We start from the raw sequence: 23,215 nt of genomic DNA, 5'->3' as shown, positions 1-23,215 counted from the left end.
GCAGGTGGTGCCCTTAATCTTTAGTGCGGCACAATGAGTTCATTACCATTCTATTCGACATGCCAGGCGCGTTACTGCCTCTCCTACAGTATATTCTTTTCTCAGAATGTGTGTGTGCATGTGCCTGCACGTGCCAGCTGCTTCGATTCAATCTGCCTCTAATCATTGGAACCTGTGATCCGAGCAGCTCTCCGGAACCCCGGTAGCACTACCACTCCACTTGCATTCATCCTGCGTTTGACTGCAGCTCAGGTTACCGACCACTTTCATTGTTGGATCATGATTTGGCGTCTGATGGCTTGTGCTACTACTCTCCGTACTGGGCCTGGTTAGTATTATGGACCACATTGATGAGTGGTGCCTGGTCAGTGGTCTACATCGCTCAACAGTCCCATTGTGCCTTACTTGGTCCTGATTCCCTACTGATACAGAGACACAGATCGCCAATCGGAGGTCAAATTCATCGTGAGTGTGGTGATTTCTCATTTTCCCGAACCAATTACGTATTTGCATGACTGCGGTACGTCAGGGATGAACACGTCGGACAATCCTAAACTTAATTTCCTTTGCTTATAATGGCAACAATTCATGTCATACAAACACAGAGAAAACATGAAGGTGCTTAACTCTCAACTTGACATCGACTTCTTGACAATGTCATTTTGAAAATGGGTCAATAACACTTGTAATTCCACGTATGGATGGAGGCAGTTGTTATTGATTGACTGACAAAGCTTCAACCTTTCCCCTTCTCACAAAGAATGACCATCTCTATAGATAATCTACACTGACATGACAAAAAAGGTCCATCTTGTTTCCTTTTTTCAAGACAATTACCTCCTCTGTTATTCTTTGCAAAAAGGACCTCAGTAAGATAGTCTAGGTGTGATTTGATCTGTCTGTTATCTGCTGTATTGTATAGCGGTAATTGTGTAGTAAATTCAATTGACCCACTATCACATATACTGTAGACAATATGGATAGAACTGGTTGTATGGTTGCACAAGGCAAACAGCAATAAAACATGAGGCACCTTACAACCACTGCCCCGCACACACATACAAGGTTGGCATGTAGCCTAGCAGTTAGCGTGACCAACATTATTTTGCTTTATATGGGGATGCAGTCACTTCAGACATTTTTCCGCCACAGAGAAAATTAAATGGGAAACTGTTGAAGGCATCTGTCTCCATAAAATTTTAATTGGAAAATTAGTTGATTATGCAAGGTCATTGGAGAAAATGTTACACTGCAGAAGAAAATTAAATGTAGTGACAAAGCCTTTTTGATGTGCCTGTGTGGCAGTGGAAAGATATCTGGATATGTCTGTTCGCCAAACACATTCAGCAGTCACGGGTAAAGCTCAAAGTATGATTTTTCAAAGGGTGGCACAGTCGACGTATCGAAAGCCGAGACTAAACCGCCAAACGCCCTTTTTCAGTTTTAACATGCATGTAATCACACAATACATGTGTGGTCTGCTTGCTGATGCATTCCAATGCACACACAAGCACAAACATAGAGGACGGGGCTCAATGCAGCTGCACTTTCTCTCTCACTCTTTCTCCCATCACCCTCTATTTTCATTCATTATTTCTTTCCTCTTTCTAGGGTGAAAATGAACCTACAATCTAGCTCTCCTCTCAAGTGATTAAAGCAATAAGATAAGTGTGTTATTGGCCAAAGAGGTCAAGGTCTATCCTTTGGCTGAAGTGTCCATCCTCAAAATTAACACACCAGTATTTATATGGACACTGTAAACCAGGCTGGGATAAAAAAAACTCTAAAAGTCTCTCACTTTAAAGCACAGCTTAGCTAGCTACTAGCTTAATAAAGCCCACCTCTGTCATCTCCACCTAACTACTAGCTTAAGGCCAAAATGTATATAAGCATTTTCAAAAGGTAAACATAAAAATGTCAAAATCTTAATGAAAATGTATATTTTCCTTAGTTTATCATACTGTTCTACCATCATCAAAATATATTGAATTTTAACCACTTTAAAATGGACATGCATACATAATTCCAAAACCCATTTCATAGCAAATGTAACAAGCTTGATTATATTGTAGTAACTTATTTTGAAGAGATAGCGATTGGGTCTAAATAGGTGTTTGGCATTTGGTAGTCTAAATTCTTCAACTGACATATCCTAAAAGTCAGGCCTCTTCCCACATGCTAACTCATTTTCCTCAGCTTCAGAAGCGTCTACATTCACCTAATTGTGTGTGGTTATCCTTAGGTATATTCTCGAGACTTGCCCAGAAGGAATTGTTCATATGCTGTCAATTTTTATTCTAGATAGCATTTTCTTGGGAAAAATGTGCCAAAAATGCATTTTACGTACATGTCTTTTAATTTTACAGATAGAAAGATTCAACTATTATGTATCCCCAATCTTCTCTGAGTAAGTCCAGTCCTGGAGTTTCTCAACAAAATGAAACCAAAAATATTTTGGCTGACTTAATCCAGTGTCCCGAAAAGGAATTTGTGCGATTTGCAAATATGCACTTATTTCATGAGCTTTCGCCTCATTTCCATATCTCAATAAAAATATTTCTGAATTGTTTGTATCTACATTCAACTGGTAAAAGTGAATTGTGATATGATTAAGGGGAAAAAAATCAAGATTAGGGTGGGGTGCCTGGCCTTAATAAAGCCCAGCTCTGTCTTGTCAGCTCCACCTAACAAATGGCTCTCATTAGCATGTTGATGTACTGCATTGTTCGAGAACAGGGACCCTGTCTCTTATCTCATTTAGGGGGAATCATTTAGATAAATGGAGAGAGTGGTGGCAGTGGCGGCGCATTAGTAAAGTAAAAAATGCAGGAGAGCGAGCCCAGAAGATTATTAGCAGCGTGCTACAGTAGATTTGAATGGCGGTAGACCCCCTGAGAACATTGAGTGAGGCAAAAAATATATATATCCCACCGCTGCCACTGAAAGCACAACAACAAACAAGGGCGTAGTGGAGGTTTTGACACACGCAGGGAATGTTCCGTTCTGTACTGTTTTGCACTGTACTTGCTAGCACACGTGTAGCGTGTTAGTGCGCTAGCCGCTAAGTGGTCATTAATGTGCTCAGTCTACCGTTGTCTTCCTTACTGCCTTAACTGGTTGGCTGTGCTTTCGAATGTTAACTAGCAATGTTAAATGCCCATAAATCCCCAGGTAAGATACATGCTCGCTCCTGTTTGAAATGGAACATACTGTATTAATGCAACGACTCATGCGTCCCCTTGCCTAACGTGCAGCAACTCCCCTGTCGCCACGGTAATTGCTAATGTCGTGAAACCATCCTAATGTCTACCACCACTCCTTAATTGAACGTATAGAATGCAGGCTCCCGTTTTTTCCACTCACACCATTTAATGATAGGTCTTGATGTCATATCCTTTCCACCTTCTGTTGAGTGACACCCAATTAAATTGATAAGGGGAATATTAACAGAGCGACACGTCTCGCAGTGATGTCACTGTCAGTAATGCCCTTTCGGTGTCGATGGCGACACAATCAGAAGCCTTTGTGAGGGTATGAATCACAGTGGTGCGGCGTGTGTACACGGAGTATACCAAACATTAGGAACACCTTCCTAATATTGACTTGCACCCCCTTTTTTTCCATCAGAACGGCCTCAATTTGTTCAGGGCATGGACTCTACAAGGTGTCGAAAGCGTTCCACAGGGATGCTGGCCCATGTTGACTCCAATGCTTCCCACAGTTGTGTCAAGTTAGCTGGATGTCCTTTGGGTGGTGGACCATTCTTGACGCACATGGGAAACTGTTGGGTGCAAAAAACCCAGCAGTGTTTCAGTTCTTGACACAAACCGGTGTGCCTGGCACTTACTATCATACCTCATTCTAAGGCACTTAAATATGTTGTCTTGCCCTTTCACCCTCTCAATAGCACACATACACAACCCATGACTCAATTGTCTCAAGACTTAAAAATCCTTCTTTAATCCATCTCCTCCCATTCATCTATACTGATTGAAGTGGATTTAACAAGTGACATCAATAAGGGATCATAGCTTTCTGGCCACTCTATGTCATGGAAAGAGCAGGTGTTCTTTAAAGTTTTGTACAATCAGTATATTGGAATATGAACACACATTGTGGCATTGAGGCGGCCCTGACAATGACAGATGTTAACAAGCAGCAGACACAGGGTGATTTACAGAGCAAATCACAAATCACACCGGGAGGGAACCAGCACCCGATAACCTCCATCTTGTAGACACAGCTTGAGCATGCCCTTTGAGAACACCTCACTCAAGCTGGAAACATATATATATATATATCTGAACACACACGTACAAGCACACACAGGATTGTGGAGTAACGGATTACATGTACTGTAACTGTAATCTGTTACGTTACCAGCAAAAATGCTGTAATCAGATTACAGATACTTTTGACAAGCTAGATGTTTACTTCCAGGATTACTTTTAAATTAGGGAAAGTTCATGACACCTTTGTTTTCTCATTGACATTCAAATCAGCATTTAAAAAAAGGCTCAAGGTTAAGTTTGTTCCGCCTGAGCGAGTCTGACCACAAGTCAGAGACCTCTATGATGACACCAAATGCGTTTGATGGATCGCGGGAAAAGAGCAGGAATAGGCTTTTAGGCTACAGTGCAAGCTACAGTATGTCTTCCAAGGGTGCGACTGCTGTCGGCATCAAAGATTATACGACCAACTTGGATAAACGCTTGGAGGTAAAGATGACAGCAGTGGTGTAGGCTACGGGTGATACGGATACCACTTAGGCCTATGATTGATATCTACAAAGCAATTATGTGAATCACACTGCTGCTCACTCAATTGTTCACATCTTACGGAATACGGATTGTGGTTGTTGTGGTTGGCTATTCACAAATGTACAGTATAGGTGTATTTTACCACGATAAACACTGAATTTAAGAAGTATAGGCTAAATAATCATTATTTATGCGACCCGTGGACAGCCAGTGAAAAATGTGCTCTTGCAACATCTGCATAGTGTTGATCCCAGCCTATGGAATAAAAGTTTGAGGGATTTACTCCATGTAAACTCCTCCATGGTATTTTGTTCCACTGTCACACGTACTGTCAAAAACTAGTTTAATTTAAGAAGACCACGAGTAGGGTTTTTATTGGTCAATCTAATTAGTGTTGATTCAAAAACAATGTCCAAAGGCTTAACGGACACATGCTTTAATCTCACACAGTTTTGATAGATTTCAACAGCTACAAAAGTATCACCCATGAAGATCCTATTAAATGAATGAAGTATTCTAATTCCTAATCATATTCTAATTCCTAATCGCTAACAAAAATGTAAACAATAGGCCTATAGCAAATGCAGCATATGGCAATCATTTTTCATATCACTCAAATAGTACTTTTCTGTAGTGCTCAAAGCATGCCATTCCATGAGGGCAGCATTTATTTTTCAACCATGTTTTGGACTGAAGCAATGAGCCCAATCAGTCCTCCATGACAACAACATAAACAACAGAATAGGCGAAGTCCTTCATTTTTGGGTTATGTTCAGGTAAAACAATTAGACTAATCTACTGTATATTCCATAAATCCTATTCTTGAAGGTCAAAGGGTATTAAATTAATTTTAATGACTGGAAATCTGACAGAGTTTGGTTTTAATGTAAATATATAGCCTAATCCTAACCCATAAAGAAAAATGCATTATCCATTTATCACCGGCTATGTAAACGCTAACATTGCTTTATCTCGCATTAGATTTAATTCACTTGGTAATATTCATTTTTGTTTTCTTCTAATGCCTCTTAATGGGAAAGTAATCATATTACTTCATGAATTGGGGTAATCCAAGATTACCTTACCGATTACAATTTTGGACAGGTAACAAGTAACTGTAACAGATTACATTTAGAAATGAACCTACCCAAACACACCCAATCACGGCAGGACACACACAAATGTCCAACTTTATTCAACCATAATCTATATTGCCTGCAGATAAAGGTAAGAAAAATGTATCAAATCAACTTTGTTCTGTGGTCTTTGTTGCCTTGGGGACCTGCTGAAATTCTTGTGAAAAGCATTCTAGGAAACCGGGAGGGCCTGGAGAGTGGCTCTGTATAGACCTCTACCTATAAACGTCTCATGTTTTCACTCGAAAGTGAAGAAAAAAAATGTTTGTCTGGGCTCCTCCTTGCACACTTCTGTACCTCATATTGATGATGCTCAAACTCAAACCAGAGCATTTAATACGTTCTCTCCCCCCCAGATAATGCAATCAATCATTGTCTCCTTTCCTCCAATAATGGAAACCACTTCTTGTCTACTCTGGCTCATTGCCAAGCAACGAGCTACAAGAGAAAAACGGCACACACTCTGCGTCTTCTCCCATTCCTCCTTGTCTCCTTCCCCTCATCTGTACTGTTATGAAAGAACTGGGCCCTGTCCTCCCTTCCTTCTTGTAATCATGGTTATGACCTAAGTTATGCAGTACAATACCTGCTTACACCTTCTTGACTGTTTGCCTAGTCCTGTATTTATAAGAAAGAAAGAAAGAAAGAAAGAAAGAAAGAAAGAAAGAAAGAAAGAAAGAAAGAAAGAAAGAAAGAAAGAAAGAAAGAAAGAAAGAAAGAAAGAAAGAAAGAAAGAAAGAAAGAAAGAAAGAAAGAAAGAAAGAAAGAAAGAAACAAACAAACAAACAAACAAACAAACAAACAAACAAACAAACAAACAAACAAACAAACAAACTAGCAGATGAATGAATGAATGAATGAATGAATGAACAATACATTTTCAAATTATTCACAAAGGGCCCTGAAATCGAATCACCTGTCACCTGGACTTCCCCTGTCCCGTGTTTTCAAACCAGTGAAGCAACTGAAGGAGATGACATTAGGAAGTCACTTCAGACTTTTGAGATCCCTCATTCCCCTAATAAAAACAACAACAAGTTTAGGCTTTGACGTCATCCTGGAACGAGAACAAAAGTAGGGAATACACAACACGTTGCTCATCCTCCGAAGAAGGTATCTTCCACAAACACAAATGTTTTTTTTCCACGGCTTGTCACAATTCCCATCCACAAGCAGAAAACACGATTATCTACAGTTGTCACGATGGCATAAACCTAGGACTCATCTTTGGCTGCGACGCTGTAATCACATTTGCACGAGCCGCTGGAGGCATGAATTGTCTGCCTCTAATCATATTGGAAACGGCACCCTATTCCCTACATAGTGCACTATGTAGGGACAAGGACGGCACATACAGTCTGGTCAAAAGTAGTGCGTTATGTAGGGTACAGGGTGCCATTTTGAATGCAGGCACTGCATTTCATTAAATGTCTTTCTCAACGATCTATACAAAATACTCTGTAAAGTCAAAGTGGAAGACAAAATCAAACATTTGGACCCAAAAATTATAGAAAAACTGAAACATGAATATATCTTGATTATGTAAGTATTTAACCCTGAGTCAATACATGAGTCTCTAAGAGCACACCAGGATTGTACAGTATTTGCACATATATATTTTTTGTTTATTCAAGCTGTCAAGTTGGTTGTTGATCATCGATAGACAGCCATTGTCAAGTCCTGCAATAGATTTCAAGATGATTTATGTCAAAACTGTAACTAGGCCACTTAGGAACATTCAATGTAGTCTTGGTAAGCAAATCCTGTGTACACTGAGTGAACAAAACATTAGGAACACCTTTCTAATATTGAGTTGCACCCCTTTTGCCCTCACAACAGCCTCAATTCGTCGGGACATGGACTCTATAAGATGCCGAAAGCGTTCCATGGGGATGCTGGCTCATGTTGGCTGCAATGTTTCCCACAGTTGTGTCGTGGGAAACTGTTGAGTGTGAAAAACCCAGCACCATTGCAGTTCTTGACACACTCAACGCCTGGCACCTACTACCATACCCAGTTCCAAGCACTTCAATATTTTGTCTTGCCCATTTACCCTCTCAATGGCACACATACACGATCCATGTCTCAATTGACTCAAGCCTTAAAACTACTTCTCTAACCTGTCTCCTCCCCTTCATTTACACTGATTGACGTGGTCTTAACGGGTGACATCAATAAGGGATCATAGCTTTCAACTGGATTCACCTGATCAGTCTTGTCATGGAAAGATCAGGTGTTCCTAATGTTTTGAACGCTGTGTATATATTTGGTTAATGTTTTAGATTATTGTCCTGCTGAACAGTGAATTTGTCTCCCAGTGTCCATTGGAAAGTAAACTGAACCAGTTTTTCCTCTAGGATTTTGCCCGTGCTTAGCACTTAGCATGTTTTATCCTTAAAAAAAGACCATGCTTGAAAGTATAAAGAGTGGTACTCAGTGATGTGTTGTGTTCGATTTGCCCCAAATATAATGCTTTGTATTCAGGACAAAAAGTTATTATTTTTGCCACATTTTTGCAGTTTTACTTTAGTGCCTTATTGCAAATAGGATTTATGTTTTGGAATATTTGTATTATGTTCAGGTGTCCTTTTCTTCACACTGCCATTTAGGTTAGTATTGTGGAGTAACTACAATGTTGTTGGTCCATCCTCATTCTCCAGTTTTCTCAATCACAGCCATTAAACTCTGTAACTGTTTTAAAGTCACCATTGGCCTGATGGTGAAATCCCTGAGTGGTTTACTTCCTCTCCGGCAACTGAGTTAGGACCTCCCTATCGGAGCAGCGGTCTAAGGCACTGCATCTCAGTGCTAGAGGCGTCACTACAGACCGTGGTTCGACCTCGGGCTGTATCACAACAGGCCATGATCAGGAGTCCCATAGGGTGGTGCACAATTGGCCCAGTGTCGTCCGGGTTAGGGGAGGGTTTGGCCCGGGTAGGCCATCATTGTAAATAAGAATTTGTTCTTAACCGACTTGCCTAGTTAAATAAAGCAATATATAAAAATAAAAGGAAGGAGGCCTGTAACTTTATAGTGACTGGGTGTATTGATACACCATCCAAAATGTAATTTATAGCTTCACCATGCTAAGGGATATTCAATATTTAAATTTGTACCATCTACCAATAGGTGCCCTTCATTCCGAGGCATTGGAAAACGTCACTGGTCTTTGTGGTTGAATCTCTGTTTGAAATTCACTGCTCGACTGATGGACCTTACAGATAATTGTATGTGTGGGGTACAGAGATTAGGAAATCATTAAAAACTAGTGTTAAACACTGTCGCACAGAGTGAGTCCATGCAACATAATATGTGACTTGTTAAGCACATTATTACTCCTGATCTTATTTGGGCTTGCCATAAAGAGGGGTTGAATATTAATTAACCTCAAGACATTTCGGCTTTTCATTTTTAATACATTAGAATAAAGGAAAAACATAATCCCACTTTGACATTATGGGGTATTGTGTGTGTCCAATGTGTGCATTCTGCCCCGACTTTATTAGTCACGCCGTTAAAATGTTAATGAGTGGTTGGCGATGATTTATGTATGTTGCATAGAAACATTTTTTGATATCATTTATGTAGTGCAGTGTCTAGTGCCTGGCCTGACCTGGCCAGCTAGGATTTCATATTTTGGATGTCATTGTGGAGGGAGAGAGGAGAATGCCTCAAGACAGCCCGCTTGGAGTTTGCCAAAAGGCACCTAAAGACTCTCAGACCATGAGAAACAAGATTCTCTGGTTTGATGAAACCAAGATTGAACTCTTTCACTTGAATGCCAAGCGTCACGTCTGGAGAAAAACCTGGCACCATCTCTACAGTGAAGCATGGTGGTGGCAGTATCATGCTGTGGGGATATTTTTCAGCAGCAGGGAGTGGGAGACTAGTCAGGATCGAGGGAAAGATGAACGGAGCAAAGTACAGAAAGATCCTTGATGAAAACACTAAGACCCTAAGTACACAGCCAAGACAACGCAGGAGTGGCTTCGGGACAAGTCTCTGAAAGTCCTTGAGTGGCCCAGCCAAAGCCCGGACTTGAACCCGATCGAACATCTCTGGAGAGACCTGAAAATAACTGTGCGGCGACGCTCCCCATCCAATACTCCCCAAATACAGGTGTGCCAAGCTTGTAGTGTCATACCCAAGAAGACTTGCGGCTGTAATCGCTGCCAAAGGTGCTTCAACAAAGTACTGAGTAAAGGATCTGAATACTTATGTGAATGTGATATTTCAGTGTTGTATTTTTTTTAAATTAGCTAACATTTCAAAAAACGTGTTTTTGCTTTGTCATTATGGGGTATTGTGTGTAGATTGATGAGGAAAAAAATTATTTAATCCACTTTAGAATAAGGCTGCAACGCAACAAAATGTGGAAAAATAAATGCATATACATTTTGTCTTCATGTATAAAGATACACTCACATATTCACATGTACATGCCAAAACGTATTTAACTTATTCAATGAAATGACACACACACACACACACACACACACACACACACACACACACACACACACACACACACACACACACACACACTTAAGGAAATGTCCTCAGAAAATGTCATAATTATAGGTCATAGCAATACGTTGCACATATTCTACACAAGCAAGGAGAAACACGGACAGAACGACACAGAGAGAGATTATTCATGCCAGCGTGAGGCATAATTTTCCCTGGAGTGTGTGTGTGTGTGTGTGTGTGTGTGTGTGTGTGTGTGTGTGTGTGTGTGTGTGTGGCAAAGCAAGGGCACAGATGCCCCATGTTTCTCTGATGTACTTTACATGAGGGCACTGAGTCAAACAGAAGAAGGGCAAAACACATCACTGATAAAATGTTATCTAAAAGTCTCAGCTGCTACCCTGACAGAACACGCATGAGGTGTGTGTGATGGATGGCTAGTCGAGATACAGAGAGAGAGAGAAAGGAAGGACTAAAAGTGTGTGGTCACAGTGTTCACGTGCACCTGCATGTCAAACGTTTCCTTTGATTTCCAACACTATATAAACAACTGATGGAAACCTATCACAGTGCCTTATTTAACACTAAAGTAATTCAACACAATTGACGGTGTACAATACACAGACAAGTAAGGAAATGGCTAGTTGATGGATTTTCAGTTGTAGCCTAAATAGAAGTCTACAGGACCATCTCCTTCCAGTTTTCCTAAACTTCTAATAACAACATTCTTTGCAGTCTTAAAGAGTCTTTTTGTATACTTTTTAGCCAGTAGTTCTGAAAGTAGCGCTCACAAGCCAAAAGTGGTCCCCGAAAATTGCCTACTACGTCGCATATGTGCAGATTCGTGCACCAAGTTATTGCTCTCGCTCTGCCGTGTGTGCATGACGTGCCTCTCGCGTGCCTCTTGCTAGATGTCACTCAAATGGCGTAGGGGCTGAAGCTCAGCGCTTTGACCTCGAATTGCTCGGAGGCTGGCCCATGTGGGGACAGTGTAGGGTAAATAGCACGGCACAGCTTCTGGAAAAACAACCACTTTCAAACTAGGGATTTTGTGGCTCTGCTCATAGATTATGCATGTGTGAACTTCACATTGACACATCAAGCCCAAAGCTGGAGGTTTAAAAAATACATAGTTGTCGCCAAAGTTCCGGAGCATGTCTCTAAAAGTGGCGATGTTGGCATGAGGTAGCGTTAGTTCAAGGTGGTAAGCCAACTCTCTTCCTGGAGAGCTACTGGGTATGCAGGCTTTTCTGGCCCTTCTCTAGCGTACTTGATTCAGCTAGTCAAGGTCCTGGGGAGCAGTGAATCTGCGCCCGTATTCCTAAAACGTCTCAGAAGTGCTGATCTAGGATCTTGTCTCCCCTGTCCATGTTGTATTATTCATTATGATCTTAAAAGGCAAAACTGAACCTAAATCACCATTCCTACTCTAAGATGCTTTGATTCAGTTGCTATTCATGGCCCTGCAGAACTGATTAGTAGAATCAGGTGGGTTATAGTAGAGCTGGAACAAAGTCCAGTAGGAGGCTAATAGCTCCCCACGAGGCTTGGCCAACTCAATTAGCTAATCCATTCACACATCATTTGGAAACCAACCAAGAAACTTGAATTGAATATTACATACTAGAAACTTCTCAAATGAGTTAGAAATGTTTAGTGCAGGGGCCTCCCGAGTTGTGCAGCGGTCTAAGGCACTGCAGTACTTGAGGTGTCGTTACGGATCCGGGTTTGATCCCGGGCTGTGCCGCATCCGGCTGCGACCGGGAGACCCATGAGGTGACGCACAATTGGCCCAGCGTCGTCCGGATTAGGGGAGGGTTTGGCCGGCCGGGATGTCCTTGTCCCTTCACCCTCAAGCGACTCCTGTGGTGGGCTCATGTTGGACAGTGTTTCCTTCGACACATCGGTGCGCCTGGCTTCCGGTTGAAGTGGGCAGTGTGTCAAGAAGCAGTGCTGCATGGCAGCGTCGTGTTTCAGAGGACACATGGCTCTCGATCTGTGCCTCTCCCATGTCAATACGGGAGTTACAGCGATGGGACCAGGCTGTACCTACCAATTAGGGAGAAAAAGGGGTAAAAAATGTATTCAATAAGTATTTAGTGCAATGGCTACACAGCAAGTGCATTACCAAGTCAAATGCTTTACTATACCAACCGATCCAGTTGAGAGTTTTTTGTGACCCTTAGTGAACATAACTCAGAGAAAATAGATACAAAATGTCGCATTCCACAAGGTTTGATTTTGGGTCCTGTACTGTTCAATTTATATACTGTATGTTACCCACCGGCAGCATTATAAGTAAGCACAGCATTCATTTTCACCGCTACACTGACGATACACAACTTTACATTTTTCTTTCATCAGAGGATTTTAGCTCCACAGATAAATGATTAACTCTATTAGTGATTTAAATACTTGGATGGCTCAATAATTCCTCAAGCTAAATCACCACAAGACCTAGGTACTAATTATTTGAGCCAAAGCACAGAGAGAGAATCTGGGCGCAAATTTTAATGCATGGTCAATAAAGATAAAACGCCAGGTAATAAACCTAGGCTTCATTTTAGATTCTGAACTAAATTTCAAATCACACATTAGGAATATGACCAAATAGCTTTTAACCAACTGAGGAACATTGCCAAGGTGCGGCCGTTTCTATCTCAGGCTGATATAGAGAGACTCATGCATGCTAAAATTACAAGCAGGCTTGACTACTGTAATGATCTCCTGTCTGGTCTACCCAAGAAAGACATTGGTCAGCTGCAAAACATACAGAACGCTACAGCATGGCCAGATGGAGAGTACACGTTACACCGGTTTTAAAGTCTATGCACATGCTGCCTGTGAGTTTAAGAATTCCTTTTAAGATTATTCTATTGGTTTTTAAATCAATCCACAGTTGTGCACCCCAATACATGTCAGACATGTTTTTGAGTTATGTGCCCGGTAGATCCATCAGGTCCTCTGGCACTGACCTTTTAACTATCCCAAAGCCCAGGACCAAGAGGCATGGAGAGCCTTTAGTTACTATGCCCCCAGCCTCTGGAATAGCCTGCCAAAGAACCTGAGGGGGGCCAAAACTGTTGACATATTTAAAGAGCTCTTAGGATGCTTCTTTAGTCTCTCAGTTTTTATTGTTATTCTTTAGTTTTATCCTCTTATGTTTGTTGTGTAGTAAATATTTCAGTTTTATTTTTATTGTCTTTTATTTATATTTTTTTTCCTGTGAAGGACATTGCGTTGCATTCATGTCTAAGTAAAGATTGATTTGATTCAATTACCCAGAATGCTATTTCTGCCCCACTGACACATTCCCAGCATGCCTTGCCCTCGGAGTGACACAGCGGCCAGACATCGTCTCCCCGAACTCTCCCTCAGAACATGTGTAGCTACTTTCAGCCACTCCGGTGCCGATCCCCTGCCCTTCACGCCCAACAGTAACAAGTAATCGTGGGCATAGTTTTCACACGACACCATCTTTCCATTAGCTCACTGCTAATGTCATGTCAAGCTGCGTCACCATGTTGACTTGCTGCTCTCTACCAATCACATGGGTCCCTCTGTCCAAGACTATGGTTGTATCCTTAATTGCCTGCTATTCCCGATATAGTGCACTACTTTTGACCAGGGACCCAAGGTGATTATTTTAATAGGTTTGAGTTATCACCGGACACAGTTATTCCCATGCCACAGCTGTAACGAGTACAGGTTATCTATGTGATCACCTCTCTACGTACAGTACATTAGTGCCTACATACCACATTGAACACAAATATAAATGCAAAAAGTTAAGTGTTGGTACCATGACATTTTCCATATGCACAAAAAGCATACTTCTCTCAAATTTTGTGAACTCTTTTGTTTAAATCCCAGTTAGTGACCATTTCTCCTTTGCCTAGATAATCCATCCACCATCCATTAAACATCATGATCATTACACAGGTGCACCTTGTGCTGGGGAAAATAAAAGGCCACTTTTAAATGTTCAGTTTTGTCACACAACATAATGCCACATATGTCTCAAATTTTGAGAAAGCGTGCATTTGGCATGCTGATTGCAGGAATGTCCACCAGAGCTGTTGCCAGAGAATTTAATGTTAATTTCTCCACCATAAACCACAGACCACGTGTATGGTGTCGTGTGGGAGAGCTGTTTGCTGATGTCAACGTTGTGAACAGAGTGTACCATGGTGGCGGTGGTGCTTTGGTATGGGCAGGCATAAGCTACGGACAACGCACAAAATTACCATGACGAGATCCTGAGGCCCATTGTGAGGCCCATTTGTTTTTTAAGGTATCTGTATTCCCAGTCATGTGAAATCCGTATATTAGAGCCTTATCTCAAATGACTGATTTCCTCATATGAACTGTAGCTCAGTAAAATCAATGAAATTGTTGCATGTTGCATTTATATATATTTTTTGTATACATACTGTAAGAACTAATTTACACGTGTCTAAACAAAGTGGTTGAATACTAGGCAATGACTGTGGTAATTACCTTTTTTTCTCTATAACCTGTTAGTTCATATGTCTTGACACCGTGATATACAGTGCATTCGGAAAGTACTCAGATCCCAGATTTCGGGATTTTGTTACATTACAGCCTTAATTCTAAAATTGATTTAAAAAATACATTTTCATCAATCTACACACAGTACCCCAGAATGACAAAGTGAAAACAAGTTTTTTGAAATTTTTGCTAATTTATTAAGTATAAAAACAGAAAAATATTATTTTCCAAAGTATTCAGACCCTTTGCTATGAGACTCAACATTTAGCTCAGGTGCATCCTGTATCCATTGATCATCCTTGAGATGTTTCTACAACTTGATTGGAGTCCACCTGTGGTAAACTAATTTGATTAGACATGATTTGGAAAGGCTCACACCTGTCAGTAAAAGGCACATGACAGCCCGCTTGGGGTATTTTGTGTAGATTGATGAGGGATTGAAAATGATGCAGACAATTGCATTGATAGAACCCACAATGGATTTGCAAAATTAAAGCTGATCCTTAATCTAATACAGTGACAACTAAAATATTCCAAAAAACGATTTAGTCCAATCAACGTAAGCTAAATATATGGCTGTCCATGGTACTGATTTGTGTGTGTGTGTGTGTGTGTGTGTGTGTGTGTGTGTGTGTGTGTGTGTGTACGTGTGTGTACGTGTGTGTACGTGTGTGTGTGTGTACACGTGTGTGTATGCTTGCAAGTGGAAAAAAAAACATGTTGACTCACCCTAATTGTACAAAACGCCAGCAATGCCATCCTCATCTTTCACATTGCCTAAACGGTTTATGTCTCTGTCATACAGTTCATGCTTTTAGGTTTAGTTTTCCTAGGATACCTGGCTAAAATGCTTGCTACCCGAACTTCCTTTCATGGGCAACGATGAGCCAGGCCTACTACATCTAGCTACATGTTGAACTTCCATGCTCTCAGGCCAGGGGCAGAATGTCACGGCTGTCGTAGTGTAGGGATGACCAAGGCGCAGCGGGTTGCGTGCTCAACATCATATTTATTTAAATAATGAGAACACGGAAAAACAAGAAAACAACGAAGGACAAACCGATAGTTTTACAGGCTATATCACAGCAGTGCAAAATCAACTACCCACAAAACCCCAGGTGAAAACAAGCTCCTTATATATGACTCTCAATCAGGAACAACAAAGTACAGCTGTTCCTGATCGAGAGCCACACAGACAACAAAGAAATACACAAACCAGAAAAACCTAGAAAACCAAAAACCAGAACATACACCCAAACCCCGGAACACATAAATATAACACCACTCTACACTACACATAACCCCCGGACCACATAAAACAAATACTCTCTGCCACGTCCTGACCAAACTACAATAACAGATACTCCCTCTACTGGTCAGGACGTGACATTACCCCCCCCCCCCCCCCCCCCCAAAGGTGCATACCCCGAATGCACCTAAACAACAAAAAACTACCCAAAAATAAACCCCTAACTAAAGGGAGGGAAGGGAGGGTGGCTGCCATCAACGACGGCACCTGTACTACACCCCCACACCCTCTACAGCCACCCCCTGACCAGTCCACCCCTGCAGAATGTTCAGGGCTGTAGCGCGTCTCTGGGGCCTCCGGACTGTGGGCCGACTCTAGAAGGTCCAGACTGTAGGCAGACTCACTCTGTTCCGGACCGTAGGCAGACTCCTTCAGTTCTGGGCTGTAGGCAGACTCGTTCGGCTCCGGACTGTAGGCAGACTCGCTCGGTTCCAGACCGTAGGTAGACTCGCTCGGTTCCAGACCGTAGGCAGACTCCTCCGGTTCCGAGCTGTAGGCAGACTCAGATAGTTCTGAGTTATAGGCAAACTCACTTGGTTCCGGACCGTAGGTAGACTCACTTGGTTCCGGACCATAGGCAAACTCACTCGGTTCTGAGCTGAAGGCAGACTCATTCGGTTCCGGGCTGTAGACCCTCTCGTTAGGTTCCGGACTGTAGGCTGTCTCACTTGGTTCCGAACGGTAGGCCGTCTTGCTCGGTTCCGGACTGTAGACCCATTCACACCTCTCCGAACTGGGGGCCGTCTCACTCGGTTCTGCACAGTGGGCCATCTCCCTTAGTTCCGAACTGTAGGCCGTCTCACTCGGTTCCGGGCTTGACACTCTTACCGGATACTCAGGACGGGGTACTGTTGTCAGACACTCTGGACGGGGCACTGTTGCCGAATACTCTGGACGGGGCACTGTTGTCGGATACTCTGGACGGGGCATTGTCTCCGGACACTCTGACGGGGCACTGTTGTCGGACACTCTGGACGGGGCACTGTCGTCGGAAACTCGAGGCTGGGCTGACGCACTGGAAGCCTGATGCGTGGGGCTGGTAGTGGAAATACCAGCCTGGGGACACGCACCTCAGGGCTAGTGCGGGGAGCAGGAATCGGCCGAGTAGTACTGGGATTACGCACTGGAAGCCTGATGTGTGGTGCTGGTACTGGAAGTGCCAGTTTGGGGGGACACACCTCAGGGCTAGTGCGAGGAGCGGGAACAGGCTGAGTAGGACTGGGCTGACTCCCTGGAAGCTTGATGCGTGGTGCTGGTACTGGACGTGCCAGACTAGGGGTTCGCACCTCAGGGTCAGCCCGAGAAGCAGGAACAGGAAACACCGGGCCATGGAGGCGCACAGGCGGTCTTGATCGCACCTTCTGCACAACCCGTCCTGGCTGGATGGAACTAGTAGCCCTGTACGAGCGGAGTGCTGGTACAGGTCGAACTGGGCTGTGCAGGGGCCTGATGGTTGCCGTGCGTAGAGCGGGCTTGGGTAGCCTGGTCCTAGGAGGCGCACCGGTGACCAGACGCGCTGCGCAGGCATCCTCCTACTAGGCTGGATGCCCACTCTAGCACGGCATCTGCGAGGGGCTGGGATCACTCGCACTGGACTGTGCATGCGTATGGGCGAGGTCGTGCGCACTTCTGCAAAACTCGGCACCCTCCACTCCATACCATCCTCCATATAAGCACGGGGAGCTGGCTTAGGGCTCACTCTTGGCCCAGCCAAACTACCCGTGTGCCCCCCAAAAAAAATGTATTGGGAGTGCCTCTCATGCTTCTCCCTCATCGCGTACATAGCCTCGTACTGACGCCTCTCCGCCTTAGCTGCCTCTATTTCCTCCCGTGGGCGACGGTATTCCCCAGCCTGGTGCCCAGGTCCAGCCCCGTCCAGAATTTCTTCCCATGTCCATTTCTCCCGATAGTCCATATAGAATTCCTCTTGCTCCTTACCCCGCTGCTTGGTCCTTTTTTGGTGGGTAGTTCTGTCACGGCTGTCGTAGTGTAGGGATGACCAAGGCACAGCGGGTTGCGTGCCCAACATCATATTTATTTAAATAATGAGAACACGGAAAAACAAGAAAACAACGAAGGACAAACCGACAGTTTTACAGGCTATATCACAGCAGTGCAAAATCAACTACCCACAAAACCCCAGGTGAAAACAAGCTCCTTATATATGACTCTCAATCAGGAACAACGAAGTACAGCTGTTCCTGATCGAGAGCCACACAGACAACAAAGAAATACACAAACCAGAAAACCCTAGAAAACCAAAAACCAGAACATACACCCAAACCCTGGAACACATAAATATAACACCCCTCTACACTACACATAACCCCCGGACCACATAAAACAAATACCCTCTGCCATGTCCTGACCAAACTACAATAACAGATACTCCCTCTACTGGTCAGGACGTGACACACAATGTACTTTATACATTTATGGTTGGATCAGAATCGCCAATGTCATCTTTGGCCAGTACGGAGAATTAAGTAAAACCACAAGCCCAAATCCCTATCTCCAACAATGGTTAATTTAGGAATGGGATGATTTTAGCTAGCTAGCTAGCCACTTGAGGGCAACAACATAATGCAATGCAACAATTCCATTTTTGGATTCTGATGATGTGATTGTTGTGAAACCAAATCCAAACAGGCTTCCCATGACACTTTTTTTGGTGCACCAGGACCGTTCACAGTTGAACTCACTTAGTTTAGCTCAATGCTGATTGGTTAATATCTTATTTAAAAAAATATCAAGGCAGGCCAAATGCTTGCTGGCTTCCCTTGCATTCAATGCTACAGGCGGACATAATGTCATACTCTTTTATACCGGACAGGATCAAATATACTGCTCAAAAAAATAAAGGGAACACTTAAACAACACAATGTAACTCCAAGTCAATCACACTTCTGTGAAATCAAACTGTCCACTTAGGAAGCAACACTGATTGACAATACATTTCACATGCTGTTGTGCAAATGGAATAGACAACAGGTGGAAATTATAGGCAATTTGCAAGACACCCCCAATAAAGGAGTGATTCTGCAGGTGGTAACCACAGACCACTTCTCAGTTCCTATGCTTCCTGGCTGATGTTTTGGTCACTTTTGAATGCTGGCGGTGCTTTCACTCTAGTGGTAGCATGAGACGGCGTCTACAACCCACACAAGTGGCTCAGGTAGTGCAGCTCATCCAGGATGGCACATCAATGCGAGCTGTGGCAAGAAGGTTTGCTGTGTCTGTCAGCGTAGTGTCCAGAGCATGGAGGCGCTACCAGGAGACGGGCCAGTACATCAGGAGACGTGGAGGAGGCCGTAGGAGGGCAACAACCCAGCAGCAGGACCGCTACCTCCGCCTTTGTGCAAGGAAGAGCAGGAGAAGCACTGCCGGGAGCCCTGCAAAATGACCTCCAGCAGGCCACAAATGTGCATGTGTCTGCTCAAACGGTCAGAAACAGACTCCATGAGGGTGGTATGAGGGCCGACGTCCACAGGTGGGGGTTGTGCTTACAGCCCAACACCGTGCAGGACGTTTGGCATTTGCCAGAGAACACCAAGATTGGCAACTTCGTCACTGGCGCCCTGTGCTCTTCACAGATGAAAGCAGGTTCACACTGTGCACATGTGACAGACGTGACAGTCTGGAGATGCCGTGGAGAACATTCTGCTGCCTGTAACATCCTCCAGCATGACCGGTTTGGCGGTGGGTCAGTCATGGTGTGGGGTGGCATTTCTTTGGGGGGCCGCACAGCCCTCCATGTGCTCGCCAGAGGTAGCCTGACTGCCATTAGGTACCGAGATGAGATCCTCAGACCCCTTGTGAGACCATATGCTGGTGCGGTTGGCCCTGGGTTCCTCCTAATGCAAGACAATGCTAGACCTCATGTGGCTGGAGTGTGTCAGCAGTTCCTGCAAGAGGAAGGCATTGATGCTATGGACTGGCCCGCCCGTTCCCCAGACCTGAATCCAATTGAGCACATCTGGGACATCATGTCTCGCTCCATCCACCAACGCCACGTTGCACCACAGACTGTCCAGGAGTTGGCGGATGCTTTAGTCCAGGTCTGGGAGGAGATCCCTCAAGAGACCATCCGCCACCTCATCAGGAGCATGCCCAGGCGTTGTAGGGAGGTCATACAGGCACGTGGAGGCCACACACACTACTGAGCCTCATTTTGACTTGTTTTAAGGACATTACATCAAAGTTGGATCAGCCTGTAGTGTGGTTTTCCACTTCAATTTTGAGTGTGATTCCAAATCCAGACCTCCATGGGTTGATAAATTGGATTTCCATTGATTATTTTTGTGTGATTTTGTTGTCAGCACATTCAACTATGTAAAGAAAAAAGTATTTAATAGGAATATTTCTTTCATTCAGATCTAGGATGTGTTATTTTAGTGTTCCCTCTATTTTTTGGAGCAGTGTAGTTTGGCTAAACATACTGACAAAAAAGAATGCTGTTTCGAACACTTGGATGCTTTCTCTGGTGAGATAGAGTCAGCCTCTTCCAAACTGAAGTACATTTATGAAACACAGCGAGAAAAGATACATTATTTTGTATGATTTTTTTAATTTAATTCTTTCTTGGTCATTTCTTTTGGGAAGCCTGGCTTCACTTGGCACCTATGAATACACACCACTGTAAGTCCCTCTCACTCAGACATCAGACAAAATGTGTAGAATGTAGCTTTAAAACTGCTAAATGTTCTCTCCACTATATGACAAAATGTGTAGAACTGCAGAAAACTTGCTTTAAAACTGCAAAAATGTCTATCTGCCCCGGTTAAAAATGAGTAGAATTGTATAAAATGGTTATACACTTGCAACATGTGTAGAATTACAGGAAGCAGACTTTAAGACATACATTTTCCCTCCACAGTCAAGAGGGTGGCCACTAAAAAGGTTTTGTCCTCTTGGTGGGGGGGCTCCCCCAACCACACCACTGAACTATATGTATTGCTAGCAACTAGCTAAATGGAAAATGGTTGTTGAAAAATGGTAGTACATAGCTAAATCTATCCAGTTATCTAATAGATGTTAACTGCATAACGTTACCCTGAATTGTGAATTTCTCTGAATGTTGCGCCTCTTGTTGAGATCAGTGGTGTCTTCATAGTACTTCACCTAGTTGGAAAGATCAAATAAAATCTCCTCGATGGATGCCATTCAAGTGCAAGCTACATACAAACAGAAAGCTACAATAGCAGTTACAGTAGCTAGCTAGCTAACGTTAGCTAAATAAAACTGTCTGGCAGCCAGCTACTGTAGCTGGCATGCTGACTAGGCAGGCTGAGGTAAATAATTACTGTAGCTAGCAATATCAATCTAAAACAGCTTAAATTATTTCGTTCCTATTTAACAAAATGTACTTATATAAAGACAAATATATGTTAAAGAAAGAGTGTTCTTTTTCCAGTCCTCTGAAGGACCGTCAAAAACACTGTCCTTGGAGAGCAATTCTGAGGAAATAATTTTGCGTGGACTGAGTGAGCGTGTGTGCATCTCTCAGTTACACATACATGTCAGTACATACACACAACAAGTTCTTTAAAAGTGTTTTACTCACCATCTTAAATATGCATGCTCCTTTCAAAAAATGTAGAACTAAGAACAGATATAGCCCTTGGTTCACTCCAGACTTGACTGCCCTTGACCAGCACAAAAACATAATGTGGCGTACTGCACTAGCATCGAATAGTCCCCGCGATATGCAACTTTTCAGGGAAGTCAGGAACCAATATACACAGTCAGTTAGGAAAGCAAAGCCTAGCTTTTTCAAACTGAAATTTGCATTCTGCAGCAATTCCAAAAGGTTTAGGGACACTGTAAAGTAATGGAGAATTACAGCACCTCCTCCCAGCTACCCATTGCACTGAGGCTAGCAAACACTGTCACCACTGATAAATCCACAATAATCAAGAATTTCAATAAGCAGTTCTCTACGGCTGGCCATGCTTTCCACCTGTCTACTCCAACCCCTGCCAACAGCTCTGCACCCCCCGCAGCAACTGGCCCTAGCCCCCGCCCCCGCTTCTCCTTCACCCAAATCCAGACAGCTGATGCTCTGATAGAGCTGCCAAATCTGGAGCCCTACATATCAGCTGGGCTAGACAATCTGGACCCTCCCTTTCTAAAATTATCCTTCCTATATCCATCATGCCCTGCCTTTCGAAAGTCTTCGAAAGCCAAGTGAACAAACAGATCAAAGACAATTTCGAATCCCACCATACCTTCTCCGCTATGCAATCTGGTTTCCAAGCTGGTCACAGGTGCACCTCAGCCACGCTCAAGGTCCTAAATGATATCATAACCGCCATCGATAAAAGACCGTACTGTCAGACAGCCGTCTTCATCGACCTGGCCAAGGCTTTCGACTCTGTCAATCACGTATTCTTATCGGCAGACTCAACAGCATTGGTTTCTCTATTGACTGCCTTGCCTAGTTCACGATCTACTTCTCAGATAGAGTTCAGTGTGTCAAATCGGAGGGCCTGTTGTCCGGACCTCTGGCAGTCTCTATGGGGGTGCCACAGGGTTCAATTCTCAGGCCAACTCTTTTCTCTGTATATATCAATGATGTCGCTCTTGCTGCTGGTGATTCTTTGATCCACCTCTACGCAGGCGACACCATTCTGTATACTTCTGGCCCTTCTTTGGATACTGTGTTAACAAACCTCCAAACGAGATTCAATGCCATACAACACTCCTTCCGTGGCCTCCAACGGCTCTTAAATGCTAGTAAAACGAAATGCATGCTTTTCAACCAATCGCTGCCCACACCCGCCTGACTAGCATCACCACTCTGGACGGTTCTGACTTACAATATGTGGACAACTATAAATACCTAGGTGTCTGGCTAAACTGTAAACTCTCCTTCCAGACTTACATTAACCTCTTGAGGATACCCTAGGATAGGGGGCGCCACAGCGCATTTTGAAATAAATTCGTTCCCATTTTCAACGGCCTACTAATCAAACTCAGAAGCTAGGACATGCATATACTTACTATATATGGATAGAAAACACCCTAAAGTT

At 43.4% G+C, this 23,215-nt stretch overlaps 1 long non-coding RNA gene across 1 annotated transcript; it reads right to left on the bottom strand.

The window, feature by feature from the left end:
- Window positions 1-16,279: 16,279 nt before the first annotated feature.
- LOC145878545 (uncharacterized) lies at window positions 16,280-22,217 on the bottom strand. The gene is made up of 3 exons (XR_014391987.1): window positions 21,748-22,217; window positions 21,237-21,305; window positions 16,280-16,566 (listed from the first exon to the last, which is right to left on the bottom strand). It is a non-coding gene; the product is annotated as an uncharacterized LOC145878545 (long non-coding RNA).
- Window positions 22,218-23,215: the final 998 nt, after the last annotated feature.

The sequence above is a fragment of the Salmo salar genome, chromosome 04 (genome assembly GCF_965601325.2).
Source record: "Salmo salar chromosome 04, fSalSal1, whole genome shotgun sequence".
NCBI lineage: Eukaryota > Metazoa > Chordata > Actinopteri > Salmoniformes > Salmonidae > Salmo > Salmo salar.
This window is presented reverse-complemented; position numbering and strand designations above follow the sequence as displayed.